The 15,712-nt window shown below is 47.4% G+C and overlaps 1 protein-coding gene across 3 annotated transcripts in view; it reads left to right on the forward strand.

Moving 5' to 3' along the window:
* LOC138503244 (uromodulin-like) overlaps window positions 1-15,712 on the forward strand; it is a 282,160-nt gene that overhangs the window by 239,962 nt on the left and 26,486 nt on the right. The window lies entirely within an intron of this gene.

The following is a 15,712-nucleotide window of genomic DNA, read 5'->3' on the forward strand; positions in this document are numbered from 1 at the left end:
GGAAAAGAAATGGAAAAAACATGAGATGTAATATACATGAGAAAAAGGCAATTTGCAAAAATTGTACATTTGAAATGGAAATTTGCTCTAATTGTGTGGTTCGGAAGTTTGTTGTAACCGGCTAACCTGCAACCTAAATAAAGAGTTTAAAGAAAAAGTGTAATCCCCAAGGTGTATCCCACGCTTTAACTATAAAGTACACCCAAGAGGGCATTCCACACCCATGACCGGCCTTCCCCCTGCATAACATACAATATAACACACTACGGCCCTTTTACATGAAGTGCTTTACACACATAGAGCTAATTTAGGAGTTAATCAGTCAATCAACAGTCATTTGGCAATCTGAGCTTATAAAACACAATACAAATATTTATTTATTTATTTATTTGTTTATTTATATAGCGCCGACCGCCCGCAGGCATCGGGGCGCTTACATGTAGACATGTACATAGCTCAAGGTGGAGCCTGAAGAAGCAACAGGACAAAAACATAAAACTACAGGTTGGCTGATTCATTGGGTCCTAAACATGGGTTACTTGAAAAGCTCTGTTTTTAGTTTTTTCGGAAGACCAAATGATTGGACTCCAATCTAAGGTACTTCGCCAATTTGTTCCAGTTAGAGGCCGCTCGGTTAGGGAAGGCTCTGCCCATACCAAGTTCCTTCTTGTGTTTCAGAGGCGTTATGAGCCCATTAGCTTCTGATCTTAATGCCCTGGAAGGATGGTAAAAGGTGAGTTTGGACTTCAAATAGGCTGGTGCCTTGCCATATAAACACTTGTGAGTAAGGCATATAGACTTGAATTGTATGCGTTCCTCTATTCTCAGCCAATGGAGGTCCCGCCTAGCTTCACTGATGTGTTCACTTCTTGCTTTCTTTTTGACCATTCTGATCGCATTGTTTTGGACCAGCTGGAATTTTTGGATACTTTGCTTACTAGCTCCTACCAGGAAGGCATTACCATAGTCCAAGCGTGACATGATGGTAGCTCTTGCTAATGTGGCGCAGTTTTTCTCACTCAATAGTGGTCTAATGGCTTTAAGTAGCCGGATGTAATAATTACAGTTTTTACTCACATACGTTGCCTGGGCATCAGAGTTGAGGGATGCTTCCAACGTGATGCCTAGTGTTTTGACCTTGTCAGACACTGGAATAAGAGTTTCTTTAATTTGGAAGGCCTGATATTCAGCGGGGAGTTTGGCTCGAGCCTGGATGGATCCGAAAATCATTAATTCGGTTTTATTGCCGTTCAGGCACATCCAGTTATTGTCCATCCAATCTTCTATGTTTCCGTAGAGTGTATTTAGTATCGTACTATCCTTAGTGTAGTCCCCACTCAGTTCCAGGACCAGCTGACACATCTGTATAAAAACACAGCATTGTATCAATCACCTACACAATTTCACTTAAAGCATAATATCGCATAAATAAACTGTTCTCTAAGGCGCCCTGACAAAAACAGTTAGATGAGTGGAGGGTTACAAATTAATCTCAACCACTGGCATTGTTCTGCGCAACTCTCCACAGCACTGTTTCTAGCCGGTCTGCTCCATTCCAGAAGGGGACCAGCCATATGCAAATCAGTCTTGATTCTGCCACCAATGGGAGTGGTCAAACCCTAACTGCTATGCTATGTCACCTCTGTACAGAAGCACAAGCAGCCCCAAGAATGTTTCTTCCTTGTCCAGCCTCATCAGAGAGGTGCAGCTGCCGTGGAAAAAAATGTCATTTTTAATGAAGAGTCACAAGTAGGTTAGGATGTTATGTTAAATTAAAAGCAAGCTGATGAGAAAAGAAAATTGGCATCTACTGTACTACTTCCAGACTACTCTCTTCACCAGCGTGGTATTAGTTAGAGGAATCATTCTTGAAAATATATATGCTTGCTTGTAAAATGGACTTCCACTATGGCACACAGACATGTGAATATGCGCTCCCGCTTGTTAGCAGTCACACAAATGTTTGTTTTTCTAACCTTGTTGCGTTGTTCATTTTTCAGTCCAGTGCAGGCTGACTCCATTTCAAACTGATTCCTGACAGGAGTTGTACAATTAATTATAATGAACCCACAGAGCTGCACTGGTAACATTCAGGAGGTTAAGGGAGGGCCCCAGGGAAACCTTGATTGATGGCTTACTTGTAAAGTCACTATAGAGATAATTGGGAACCAAGAGACACGTCTTCAAATGAAATCATACATTATTTACTGTATACATAGACTCCATTGTATTTAGGAGGATGAGGGGTATTCAAGTTTGGGAATTTGTCTGGAGTTATCCCATTTGGTTTGCGTTCCTGCGTCATTCTTTGGTATTGCTGCTATTAAACATTTACTGAACTTAGCTCATCTAACTTGTCATTCAAGTGAGAGTATTTTCTCGTCACTGCTTGGTTCCCGATGGAGAACTGAGTTAGGGATCCACATCTGGCCATACTCTTTCTCACTTAGGGAGACAAACTACAACCAAAACATGCAAGGGTATAAGGTTATGAACTAATCTTAACCACTAGCTTTGCTCTGGGGTCCCTTCCACTCCATCGTTTTTATCCCAACTGTGACACTGCTCCCTAAGGCTTTACGCCCTACTTAGGAGCTGCAACGCAATGAGCTCCTGAAAGAGAAGAACTAAATCTTCAGGGGTTGTATACGGAGCAGGGCCTTCAGCCAGACTGCCCTCCTTGTAAACAGAAGGCCATACATCCAAGAAATAAACCAGTCACCACATGCCCTTGCTTACAGGAGCACAAACGTTCCCGCGCTTGCAGCAGCCTCCATCGCCTTAACAAGGCCACCACAAGCAGTTGGCTAAACTGAACGCTAAACATAAATAGGGCTCCAAACTCTTGGCCGTTTTTAGGGCAAGAATGTATGGAATATCTAACTCTTTACCGACCTTGCAAGTCACAAATCCTTCGACGGGCCCAAAAGATGTTGTAAGCATGGGGATCCTATTGCTTCAGAGGGTTTGTATTAATAAGCCATAAAACGTAGGTCATATATGGAATTCTTCGCATATGTGAGCACTCCAGCTTTGTCCAGATAAAACATATCTTGAATACAATGCTGCCTTCTCATGCAACCAAATTCATGCCTTCATCAAAAGTGGATTTAGTTGAATAATGTTACCCACACCCTGAATGTCCATCTCAGCCCTCATGCACATTCAATTTCGCTGCTGGACTATGCAAAGGTACTTGCCACTAGATTAGATCAATGGATAATCGAGAAGAAAGTACTTTACCAGTTTCAAGCTGGATTTCTTAAAAGGGATTGGGATCATATAACACACTTTTGGACTAGCATTGATTAGGCAGAAATGTGTTCTCCTAATGCTCCTTTAAATGCATCATTATCGATCTTAAAGCAGCCTTTTTATAAAATTAATAGAGATCTGCTACAGGGAACATTGGTCGATCAGGGTAGTGAACCCCAATTGTTAAAACAAATCAGACCACTCTATGTCAACAACAAGGCAAATGTCAGATGGAGACAAGGAGGTGAAAGGTGGAAGCCCTGAATACTGTGCAGCGGAGTGCACCAAGCGTGCAAATGGCCCCTCTTTTGATCACCTTATTCATTAATGATATTGCCAATTACCTGTTAGCTATGTCAGTCAATGCTCAGTAATAAAGAATGCAAAATTAAGACTTTTATTTTTGGCCGATGGCCCTAATATTTTAGCCACCACTTCTAGTTGCTTGAGGAAAGCTTTCAATGAGTTTGTTAAATTGTGTCATGATGAGGAATTAGTTATTAATGCATAAGACCAAAATAATGTCATGTGGTCAGAAATCCCTTCCTACCATCGACCTGGGATTGAAAGGCATTCGTTTTGAAAATGTTGATAATTATGATTACCTAAGACTGAGATTTTATAACAATGGGAATTGGCAAGAACAAATACAAAAAAGCAATCTCATCATCGGGAGACGTGTAGGTCTCACCCCAAGTTTCTCTAAACGGTCTGGGGCTGAAATGGTGGGTATTCAGGGCACACACCCAATCTTCAGATCTCTATGGCTCTGAGCTTTGTGGCTTCAGTCGAATCCATCACTTCATAATGAGCAAAAACAAATTCCTTAGGTGTTTGTTATCACTACTTTCAGGAGCCCCGAATACCTCGATGACGTTAGTTAGGTCAATCAGAGTTAGAATATGGTCCCCAAATTAAGCTGTACAGTTATGGATTAAATTGTGGTCAAGACCGAGTTGGTGGAGTATAGAGAGGCAATGCAGGATGTTTTACACTGGAAAAGGGTGAAATCTTGGTTATGGTTTACCCATGTGTAGAATGTTTTAGTAAAGATCAACCTGAGTTATCTTTGGGGTAGCACAGAGCAGATTGCTTATACATCATTAGTACCCGGCGTGGCAAAATGTCAATAAAATAAACTCACTGATTGGTGCGTTTAGGAGCCTTACCTGATGGTAATCCCAATGATGTTGCGGTGTGCACCCTGTGACGGTCACAACCATCATTTCCATGGAAAGGGAGAAGGGACTACTTGTCGTTCCTTCTCCTTGTTCCATTCATTTTAATGGCCACGATGGAAAGGGAGAAAGGACTATGTGTAGTCCCTTCTCCTGATCCCCGGCAGGCATTTAATTTTTTTCTCAAGTCGAGAAACGTTTGCAGCGCCGTTTCACGACTCGAGAAAAATTGCAATTGGTTTATGAGCCTTATCTTAATTGGTTGGTTCCTATTGATAAGAAAAAAGAAAAAAAACAAGATTTCCCTTCGGTGGTTTGCCTTTAAAAAGTGTTTCAGCTTCTTGGAATAATTCGAAAATTAAATATTCCCCTATGTGTTTCTATCATAATTGTGATGAATACCATTTTCTATTTCTGTGTCCTTTCCCTACAGATCTGAGGCACATTTGTTGATTCCTTTTGTTAATATATTCACTTTGATGAGGCTTTTGACCTTTGTAAATCAGCATGGAATGACATTAGGGTGGTAGCTGCGTCATGATTTCTCCTCAGGGCATGGAATAGATAACTGATTTTTGTCATGTGACCAAAATCGAAAGCTATATGCAGTGTTTTTGGTTTTGCACACAGCCTTTGATTCTGTTTCCAGGAAAACCCCGTGGAAGATCATGCTTAGTCAAAATGCCCCCCTCCCCTACTTTGGTCTCGTTGGTCAGAACCATATACATGGATTGTCTAGCCACTGTACGTTAGGGCCTAGGGGAAGAGGAGACATCCTTGTTTAAAGTCAACAAAGCAGTAAGACAGGGGTGTGTACTGGCTCCTCTTCTCTTCAACATATATATTCTGGTAATTATCAACGCTTTGACGTAGAATGACAGGACTGCCCCAAAATGTCTGATAAGAAATATCCTGCTCTATTCTACACAGATGATGCGGTCATCCTTTCCGCTACGCCCCAAGGCCTGAAAAAAATACTGAGAATTTTTCTGTCCAAATGTAAAGAGTTATGTTTTGAGGTTAAGACAGAGAAATCAAAAGTGCTGGTCTTCAAACCGCGGTGTGCAAAGTCCAGTGGCATAAATCTGGAGGTTAATGGTACGCTCTTACAGCAGGTTGGGCATTTTGATTACCTGGGAGTTCGCTTCCAGGAGACTGGAAACTGGAACCCGCAATTTGAAAAGTCGCGACTAACCTGGGGGAAATATAGTGGGGCCATTCGATCTTTTCACATGCGGCTTGACAGTGGATCCATCTCACCTGCCCTTAAGCTTTATAAAAATCAAGCACTGCCTGCAGCTCTTTATGGCTCAGAGATATGGGGCCATGTTGTCCCAGGGAAACTTGCCCTTTGCGAACCCAAGTTTATGAAAATGTTGCTCAAACTGCCTGAGAGCGCCCCCTGGTATATTTGGAGCTTGGTGTTAACTCAGTGTCGGCTCAGTTGGCCTTACAACCTGCTCTGTACTGGCAAATAAAATGGCAAAATGAGAGGATGGAAAGCTACTGAGGTGCGCTGTCCCACACAATGTCTTTGGAGGGAGGAAAACGTTTGGGATGGGTGGTCCATGTCACAAATCCCTTGAATGCACTTGAGGCAAGGGAATTGTGGAAAAACCCCACTCTTAGCTTTCAACGGACTGTCATTGGCCTGAAAGAATCTGCCAAAGACGGATCAAGGGCTCAATTGGTATCAAAAGCCTAGACCCTTAAGACCGGAAGAGAATATTTTGAACTGGGCCCGGAGCAGGGCTTCCGGAAGTACTTAGAAATCATCAACCCAGCATATGAAAGATCTTTGTATCTCCAAATGAGAATGGGAATATTTCCGGTACCCTCTTTCACCAAAGTATGGAATAATGCAGCGGGGGGAGGGATTGTCCCATGTGTGAGGCAGTATCTTAAACCATGGTTCATTTTGTGGGCAGCGGGAGCCCGACATGTAGCGGAATCAATGCGGTTGCTTAGACAATAAGAGTCCATCTGTGTTCTCTTTGCCATAACACAGTATTTGCACGGTGCCTGGCTGCAGAGGAAGGGGTATTTGAAACAATCTTAGTTAATGAGCCTTATATTTTCGAATTGCGGCTCCATCCGCGGGACCCACGGAAGCCGAAAAGGCTTGATGCTTGCTTGTTAAAATGTGGGCTGAAGCAGTGAGTAATGCTCTCCTCTTTTTTTTAGACTTTTCGTACTATTATGTGTTTTTCAAAAAGGAACCTATAAATAATTTGACTGAGTATTTCTGTGTGCATTGTAACTCTGACCTAATGTTTTATAAATTACTTTTATGTTGTTTTATTGACTTTTATCAAACTCAGACGAAAAAAAGTATTTTGAACTTGATAACTGATTTTTTTAAAATAAGCTAATCAGTAGTCCAATGGATCCTCTTATGTTGTTTATTAATACGTTCTCGATTGTTTGTATGTTGATTTATTTATATGGAGATATGATAATAATGTTTAGGGTGCAAGTTGCTTTAGAATTTTTTACTAGGGCATGGAATGTTTTTTATTTAAACTGGTGAATTTTTAGTGCAATTTATTTGTTTACATTTGTATTGACGTGATCATACATGTTTGTATTTTGTGCCATTAACATGGTGATATTATTCATGATAGTGTTTGTATTCTGTATTTATTGATATGCTGTGTTTTTTTATATAACATGTGATGGTTTTATGGAATGATACTCAGAAACAAACAAACAGAAAATGTTAATTGAAGAAGCACCCCACTCCACAAGGTTTGATGAAACAGGGGAATCAGACCTGGTCTAGCCACTAACCAAACACACCATTGTATCCAGAGCCATTAGCTACAGGAGCTCTCCAGGCTGATGGTGATTGAAGAAGATGGCTCCAAGCTCAGCCTACCTGTTGTCCCTGTTAATCCCTGGTAGGCAAGCATTATAATCTCCCACTTGAATGATCAGTGCCTCATCCACTCTGTCATTCCCTATTCCCCCATGTAAATATTTGTTACATACGATAGACTGTATCAGATACTGCCTGCCCACTAGAGCAGAGAATAAATATTTATAACATAAAAGGTAGTTCCATTAAACTCATTTTCCTTTGTTATGTTATGTTACTTTGCATTTATATAGCGTCTTATATACCATTGGTATGGTCTGAAGGCGCTGGTAGTTTGAGCGCCCTTGGGAACCGAAGTTCAGGTCAGTATAGAGAGTAAAAGGAGTCAAAAGGTGCTTGTGAGCACCGGGTATGTGTGCAGCTCATGCGGTATTCGTGTAATAGCTGCTTCATAGCGGTAGGTGTGGTGGAGAGAGATCAGATGTATGTGTTCGCTCTGGTAGGATTTATCCAGACCGGATGTGGCTGTGTTAGGCCTGAGGAGAACGCCTGGCTGGGGGGGATGTAACCGGCAGTGTTTACTTAGAATGATGTGGAGTGAGCGGCGGATGTTGGTATGAGAACAGTTATACCGAATGGTGTCATAGTATTCCTGTGTTCTATTTTGAGTGGTGATGTAAAGGCGAGAGTAAGCGTGGCGGTGTGATATGATGAGTTGTATGCTCTTTCACACATTCTCTGCATTGATATGATATGATATGATATGGTATTTGTAACGCGCCTATACACAGGTGTTTCAAGGCGCGACGAGGCAGGGAGGGGAGGGACAAGGGGAGACAGACAACGATCCTACTAGGCCAGGTGTCATTCAGATCGCGCAAGTGCAGGGGTGGGGGAGGGGGAAAAGTGCAAGGGGAAGAGGAGGGGGGGAAGTGCAGTACAAGGTAAGTGGCGTAAAGTAATGTAATAAATAAATAAATAGGGCCAGCTGGTGGCAAGTGCGAGGTAAGTGCAGAGCAAGTGCTGGGGAAGGGGGGGGGCTGTAGGGATACAGAGACAGTCCCGCAGTGCAAAGGGGTTCCAGGGCATCAGTGCAAGTGGAGAGTGGCTGGGCCCAGGACCGAGGCCGTTTAGAGTGGTCCAGTTGCAGGATCAGTGCAGTTTCAGTGAAGAATTAATTAGCTGTTCAGCAGGGGAGAGGGAGAGAGAAAGCAGAAGCAAAGAGGAAGGTTTTGAGGTGCTTCCGGAACCGGAGATGGTTCTCCTCAAGTTTCAGGGAGGCAGGAAGGCTGTTCCAGAGGGAGGCCCCTGCCGCGGAGAGAGATCTACCCCCAGCTCGATGCTTCGAGAAGCGGCTAACCCTGAGGGAATTGGAGGCGGATGAGCGAAGGGCTCGGGAAGGAAGATATTTGGGAAGAGAGAGTTGAAGGTATTTAGGACCCAGGCCCCAGAAGGCCTTGTGGACAATGCAGAGGGTTTTGAACTTTATCCTCGCAGCCACTGGGAGCCAGTGTAGAGATTTCAGTCCTGGAGAGATACGGTCCCTGGGCTTGAGGCCAAGGACAAGTCTCGCAGTTCTGTTCTGGATGAGTTGCAGAGGGCGGAGAGTGGAGGCAGGCAGGTTAAGATAGAGGCTGTTACAGTAGTCCAGCTTCGAGAGAACCAGGGCTCGGGAGACAGTGAACTTCTGGGGGAAGGAGAGGAAGGGAAGAATACCTCTGAGGAGGTGCAGCTGGTAGTGTGACCTCTTGGCGACGTCAGAAATATGAGGAGAGAAGGAGAGTGTGGAGTCGAAGATGACCCCAAGGTTTTTTGCCTTGCCAGTAGGAGCAGGGAGGGGGCCAAGGGAGGCAGGCCAGAGAGCTGCAGGGAAGGAGGGAGTGGGAGTACCGATGAGTAGAATCTCAGTCTTACTGGCATTAAGGCAGAGGTCATTGGCGGCACACCATTCTTGGATAGCAGACAGACAGTCAGAGATGAGGGAAGGAGAGGGGGAGGCTGAGGGTAGCCTGAAAATGAGCTGGGTATCGTCCGCATAGCACTGGAAATTAGGGCAGAGAGCGGCAATGCGGTGGGCAAGGAGTGCCAGATACTGGTTGAACAGCCAGGGAGAGAGATTAGATCCCTGGGGGACACCACAGGTGGAGAAAAAGATGTCGGAGAGGAAGGACCCCAGTTGGACCTGGGAGGGTTGATTTGAAAGGAAAGAGGTCAGCCACGCCAGAGCCTGACCAGTGATACCCAGGATTTCCCGGAGACGGTTGAGCAGGATGGCATGGTTGACAGTGTCAAAGGCAGAGGAGAGATCGAGCAGAATGAGAACACACGGAGTGTTGGAATCGAGGTTCAAGAGCAGGTCTTCACGGATGTTCAAGAGAGCAGTTTCCGTGCTTCTGGCAGCTCTGAAGCCAGATTGATGGTCATGAAGACTACCAACAGATTCAGCATGGAGGTTAAGCTGGGAGATGGCCAGTTTCTCCAGGAGCTTGCCCAGGAAGGGAGTGATGGAGATAGGGCGATAGTTAGCCGGGCAGGAGGGGTCGGAGGAGGGTTTCTTGAGAAGAGGGTGCACAAGGGAGTGCTTGAGGGGGGAAGGGAAGACTCCAGAGGCGAAGGAGTGGTTGCAGAAGTCAGCCAGGGCAGGAGCCAGGGAGTCGATGTGGTCCTTGATAGTTTTGGAGGAACAGGGGCGAACCTGTTTAGACGAGACTTTCATTGATCGGACTTGTCTGGAAACCTCGTCAGCAGAGAAAGGTGGAAAGGCAGAGAAAGAGGGAGGAGGGGTGACCGCAGAAGGGCCAGAGGAAGGGCCGGGTAGGGAGGGAGGGAGGTGAAAGGAGGAGAGCGAGGACAGGATGTCCTGAGTTTTAGAGATGAAGTGAGAGGCCAGTGCAGTGCAGAGGGCCTGGGAGGGGACAGGAGAGGTAGAGACTGCAACAGGGTTGGCCAGCTCCTTGCAGATTTTAAAGAGTTCGGCGGAGTTGTTTGATGCCGCAGAGATGCGGGCTTGGATAAGGGCTCTCTTCTTGGTGAGAACGGAGAGCCGGTACTGCCTTTGGAGCAGGCGGCAGGCCAGTTTGTCAGAGGATGAACATGAAGCACGCCATTTCCTCTCTGCAACCCTGCACTTGCGTTTTAGGGTGGCGAGATCCGAGTCATACCAGGAGTTACATTTGGCTTTGGGCTTCAGGCGGATTCTCATGACGGGGGCAAGGATATCAAGAGTAACAGATATAGCAGAGTGGAGCATGGAGAGGGCTGTGTCAGGGTGGGAGTCAGCCGAAGGGGCAGGGGGGGGTGAGAAGGTAGCAGCGAAAGCCTCAACTGACACACGCTTCATGGGTCGGATGACCGAGAAGGTGGGTGGCAGTGAAGAGGGTGGCTTTGCCTGTGGGGTAGGCAGGGTGAGGTGGGAGGATAGGAGAAAGTGATCACTCCAGGAGAGAAGAGTGGAGAGAGGGACGGAGAGGGGAAGGTCAGAAGAGATCAGAGCATCAAGAGTGTGCCCAGCAGAGTGAGTAGGCCCAGATGGGAGAATAGAGAGTGAGAGAGAGTCGCAGAGGTCACGAAAGAGACCAGTGGGGGGACTGGAGGCATCAAGGTGGATGTTAAAGTCGCCAAGAAAGAGGAGTTGAGTGGTTGAGGACAGGAGTGCGGAGGAGAGGTCAGCCCACTCAGAGAGGAAGGAGGAAATTTGACCAGGTGGCCGATAGATAGTAGCCACGGTAAGGGAATGGCTAGGAGAGAGAGAGAGTCAGCAGACAAGACATTCAAAAGAGGAGTAGGTCTGCGTAGGAGTGACAGTGGCAGGAATCCACTCAGGGAAGATAAGGGCAACACCCCCCCCTGCACGGTTGGGCCTGGGCATGGAGAGGATCTTGTAACCGTCAGGTAGGAGTGTGTCAAAGCAGGTGGCAGAGCTGGCTGTGAACCATGTCTCAGTGAGACAAAGGACGTCGAGGTCCAGTTCCTCAAGAAGGTGACAGATATTGGAGGAGTGCTTGATGGCAGAGCGAGTGTTTAGTGTGGCAATGTGGAGAAGGCTGCCATCCTTGAAGAACTTCCGGGGAGGGGTACAGATCAGAGGTACGCCCTGCGGAGGTATTAAAGAAGGAGGTGAAGAAGGAGCACGAGAGGGGGCAGGGAGGGAGGGTAGAGGCAAGGTAGCCAAGGATAGAGGAGGGGGGACAGCAGGAGAGGAGAGGAAGTTGATGAGGTGTGGGAAGCGTCTATCGAAGAGGTGAAGGTTGGCCTGAGGGCCTTGGACCAAGACGGTCCCATTAGCGTAGACATTAATGATGGCCTTAGAGGAGCGGAAGGGGGCCAAGAGGACATCCCAACGGGTGCCACCATTAATGGGAGAGGAGGAGAAAGGAGAGAGCACAGAGACCATATGAAGGGTCCATAGGTCAGGCGAAGGCACGAAAAAGAGGATGTCAGTGAGAGTTTCCTTAGAGCAGGTGTCAGCGATAGGGAGGCCTGGGTTGGAGACCAGGATGTCCTTTTTAAACTTTTTCCTACCAGATTTAGTGAGGAGAGCAGGATAGTCAATGGAGAAGCAGTTAGAGAAGATAGGCGAGACGGAGAGCACCATGGAGTAGGAGGGAGGGAGGGGGGGGGAGACAGACGAAACGAGAGCACGCAGACAGGAAGTGAGCGGCAAGCACAAGTTACCACAATTAGAGCAAACAAACAGTAATGCGTATTAGGTACCGGGCCACCTAAGTTTGAGAATCCTGCGAGGGGAGAAAAGCACCCTAGTATACCAGAAATCAGAGCAAAAACAGTAATGCGTATTAGGTACCGGGCCACCTAAGTTTGAGAATCCTGCGAGGGGAGAAAAAGCACCCTAGTATACCACAAATCAGAGCAAACAGTAATGCGTATTAGGTACCGGGCCACCTAAGTTTGAGAATCCTGCGAGGGGAGAAAAAGCACCCTAGTATACCACAAATCAGAGCAAACAGTAATGCGTATTAGGTACCGGGCCACCTAAGTTTGAGAATCCTGCGAGGGGAGAAAAAGCACCCTAGTATACCACAAATCAGAGCAAACAGTAATGCGTATTAGGTACCGGGCCACCTACGTTTGAGAATCCTGCGAGAGGAGAAAAAGCACCCTAGTATACCTCAACTGTGAATACAGTGCGGCAGGCCACATGCGGATGTAACCAGGAGTAGGAGGGGTGGGCCGGGGAACGGAGAACAGGTGGAACTGGCACCTGGCGTCCCCTGCGGACACCTGCAGACACACAGGGAGCCGCACTGTAGGAGTCGCCCTTGGCCTGGGGCCCTTAGCCGCGGGGGCTGCCGGGCAGAGGGCTGCCCAGGAGGGGGGAGGTTATAGGCAGAGGTAGAGGAGGGGGGGGGCGGGCAGGGAGGCGGGGAGGGAGAGGAAGACCAGGAAGTGGGAGGGGGGAGCAGGAGCAGGCCAAACACCGCGCTAGGAGCGCGAGGAACAATTCAACTTTTCTTTTTTTTAAAACAAAACAAAACACTCACGGAGGCCCAGGCAGGGCTTCTCAGGCCTGCTGTTCCCCTCAGGCCACCGGCGACCGCTCTCCACGCTCAGCTGGAGTTCCAAACCGAACTATATACGTCACGCAAGACTATGCGCTCCAGTCCGTTCCATGCACTCCTATCCGCTCCATGCACCCAGTCTTCTCGATACACTCTGGTCTGCTCCGCGCACGCATGGATTCCAGCCCGCCCCGCGCGCTCCAGTCCGTCCCACGCGCTCCAGTCCGGCCTACGCATGCACCCTTGTCTGCTCTACACATGTACTCTTGTCGGCTCCACGCATGCCCTCCTGTTTGCCCCACGCATGCATTGTCTGTCCCATGCTCTACTCATCCATTGTACTCTTCAGTATTGGACGCAATCAGTGCTCGTTCGTTCTACGTGCTCGTCCTCTCTACGCAACATGTCCGCTCACTCTGAGCACTCGTTCGCTCCGGCACTCATCCGCTTTATGCCTCACACGTACTATGCATTCACCTGTTTTACGCACTCATCTCCTCTCCGCACTCATCCCTTTCTAGGCACTCATCCCCTCTAGACACTCATCCCCTCTAGGCATTCATCCTCCTCTAGGCATTCATCCATCTCTACGCCCTCATCCATCCCCCTCTACGCACTCATCCATCCCCCTCTATGCACTCATCCATCCCCCTCTACGCACTCATCCATCCCCCGCTAGGCATTCGTCCCCCTCTAGGCACTCGGCCCCCTCTCCGCGTGCGTCCCCCTCTCCGCGCGCGTCCCCCTCTCATCCGCTCCCCACCCTCATCCGTTCTCCACACTCATCCGCCTTAAGCATTCGTGCTTTTCACGCGTTCAACAGCAATATCCTGTTCTATCTAATTATCTCTTCACTCATCATCTTTGTACACTGATCCGCTCCGTACACTTGTCCGCTCCATACACTCATCCGCTCCAAACACTCAACCGCTCCAAGCATTCGTCCACTCCATACACTTGACCGCTATAAATACTCGTCCGCTCTGTTTTACACACTCCAGCGTTCTACTCGCTTCTCTGTATTTACGCACTCATCAGCGGTACATGCTCGTCCGCTCCACAACCCAGCCGTCCTACACACTCATCCGCACAACATGTTCGTTCATTCTATACACTCACACATTTGCATTCTTCCACTCAGCGCATTCATGTATTCCATCTGCTTCATCCATTCTAACCATTTCATCCACGCTGTTCACTTTGTTTACTCCACATGCATTCTGTCAATTTCTGGAGTTAAAATCTCTTTACTGTTTCCGTATAATTTAGTCTTATTAACCATTTCACTGCTTTGATCTATTTTATTGGATTATTAGCTGTCAATTTCTCGCATCAGGTAGTTTGTTGGGTTTGGTGTCATTGAGTTGCTGTTAGACTGTTTGGATTAGTTTGGTATGGCTTGGGTTTTAGGGGAAGAGCCAGGTTTTCAGCAGTTTGCGGAAAGACGTTAAATCCTCAGTTAGGCGGATGTGGGGTGGGAGTGAGTTCCATAGTGTGGGGGCTAAGGCTGAGAATGATGATCCGCCTAACCTGACTGAGTTTGTCTTCGGTATGACTAGGAGGCCGGCTGTGCTTGATCTTAGGGTGCGGGCGGGGTGATAGGGTTTTAGTTTGTCTTGAAGATATTGGGGTCCGGTTTGATGCAGTGCTCGATGAGAGATGCATAAGGTTTTGAAGGTCACCCTTCGGGCTACTGGAAGCCAGTGCAGTGTCTTAAGGGCTGGGGAGATGTGGTCTCTCGGGCCGAGTGCAAGTAGCAATTGGGCTGCCGCGTTGTGTGCCCTTTGAAGTTTATTCAGTTGGTACGCATGGACTCCGAGGTATAGGGGGTTTGCATAGTCCAGTCTAGATATAACGATTGATTGGACCGCGGAGAGTCTGTTGGGAAAGGAGAGATATGGAAAGATGCGCCTAAGGGTTTTAAGGTGATAGTGGCAGGATTTTGAGACGTTGTTGACTTGGCGCGAGAGTGTTAGGTCAGAGTCAAGGGTGCATCCAAGATTTTTCACTGATTTGGAGGGGGTCGGTGAGTTGCCCATGGCGGATGGCCATTGTAGTGGGTGCGGAAGAAGTTTGGAGTTGCCACATACCATGATTTCTGTTTTGGAGGGGTTTAACAGGAGGTGGCTTTGGGTCATCCAGAGTTCTATGTCAAGGAGGCAGGAGGCCAGGTCAGGTCGGTAGTTGGGTTTTGAGTTCAGGAGTTTTAGAATTAGTTGAGTGTCGTCGGCGTAGTTGTAGCATAGGATGTTGTGTGAACGAATTATTGGAGGGAGGGTGATCAGGTAGTGATTGAACAGGAGGGCAGATAGGCATGCTCCTTGTGGGACTCCTGTGTCGACTGGTCGGGCTTGGGAGGTATAGGTGGAGAGTATCGTTATTTGGTACCTGTCTCTGAGGAATGAAGCTTTCCATTTAAGAGCGGTTCCACAAATTCCTAGGGAGTGGAGGCGGTCTAGGAGGATTGAGTGATTGATTGTGTCAAAGGCTGCGGATAGGTCAAGAAGGATTAGTGCGGGGCATCCCACGGAGTCTGCTGTCATTTTAAGGTCATCCCAGATTGAAGTTAGGGTGGTTTCAGTTCCGTGGCGGGCTCTGAAGCCTGATTGGGCGGGGTCTAGCAGATTGTTGGCTTCGACAAAGGCATTTAGTTGGGAGTAGGCGGATCGGTCAATGAGTTTGGCAAGGAACCTGGTGTTTGAGATAGGGCGGTAGTTTTTTGGCTCAAGAGGGTCCAGCGAAGGTTTTTTAATTAGAGGTTTGACATGAACTGTTTTGAATGCGTCGGGAAAGATACCAGAGGAAAGAGAGGCATTTATGATGGATCTTGCGTGTTCTTCTGCGCAGGTGGAAGCGAAAATTTCTTTGAGGGTTTTGGCTGGGCAAGGATCTAGCGGCGAGCCAGATGGTTTGCGGGCAGATAGAAGTTTGAGAAATTGCTC

This window comes from Ambystoma mexicanum, chromosome 11 (assembly GCF_040938575.1).
Source record: "Ambystoma mexicanum isolate Mex_15411 chromosome 11, UKY_AmexF1_1, whole genome shotgun sequence".
Taxonomy (NCBI): Eukaryota; Metazoa; Chordata; class Amphibia; order Caudata; family Ambystomatidae; genus Ambystoma; species Ambystoma mexicanum.